The 825-nt window shown below is 38.3% G+C and overlaps 1 long non-coding RNA gene across 1 annotated transcript; it reads right to left on the reverse strand.

Moving 5' to 3' along the window:
• Window positions 1-13: 13 nt before the first annotated feature.
• On the reverse strand, window positions 14-825 carry LOC113473285. Its single transcript, XR_003395304.1, has 2 exons — window positions 762-825; window positions 14-102 (listed from the first exon to the last, which is right to left on the reverse strand). It is a non-coding gene; the product is annotated as an uncharacterized LOC113473285 (long non-coding RNA).

Raw genomic sequence — 825 nt, forward strand, 5'->3', positions numbered from 1 at the left:
TTACCTGATTGAAAGAGGAGGATGAATTGAAACTCAAGTTCTGGAATGAGCTGTCGGCAATGAGTCTACTAATGGTCAACTCTGCATTACCGTGACTACGACCTGCAAAATAAATGTTTGTTGTTTACAAATGCAAAGGAATTACCTATGGAGCCATTTTCCCAACAGGTATTAGGCAAATAAATGGAACTAAACAAAACTCAGTCGTTCAATTCCCAATCAAGGCATAAAATTCACTACACACAAGATTTTTTTTTTCCGAACGACAACAAATGTCCTGTACTGTTACAATATAATATAACAACAATATAATTTCAAATGATAGTTTTTCCACTACACACGACACGATTTTTATCCGAAAGACAAGTAAAAACAGGCTGTTAATGTCTTACCAAGTTTTCACACGATCACATTGAGCGGGATATTCGGGATGCGTTGAAGTCTCAGCTTTCTGACAATACCCATACTGTCCCATTATGTCAATTTTTCACGGAGCTACGAACGATTTTCTTCTGGAAACAGGCTGTTAATTTCTTACCAAGTTCTCTCACGATCACATTGAGCGGGATATTCGGGAATATCTCCCGGATGCGTTGAAGTCTCAGCTTTCTGACAATACCCATACTGTTCCATTATGTCAATTTTTCACGGAGCTACGAACGATTTTCTTCTCCCATTGATCACTTACTTAAAGCAGATTCTCTCTTAGAAAAGTATAACAGATAAGACCTAAATTTAATTCCAATTTATTAAGTACTTACCAAGTTCTCGCACGATCGCATTGAGCGGGATATTCGGGAATATCTCCCGGATGCGTTGCGCTTC

Source organism: Diaphorina citri, unplaced genomic scaffold (genome assembly GCF_000475195.1).
Source record: "Diaphorina citri unplaced genomic scaffold, Diaci psyllid genome assembly version 1.1 scaffold23059, whole genome shotgun sequence".
NCBI lineage: Eukaryota > Metazoa > Arthropoda > Insecta > Hemiptera > Psyllidae > Diaphorina > Diaphorina citri.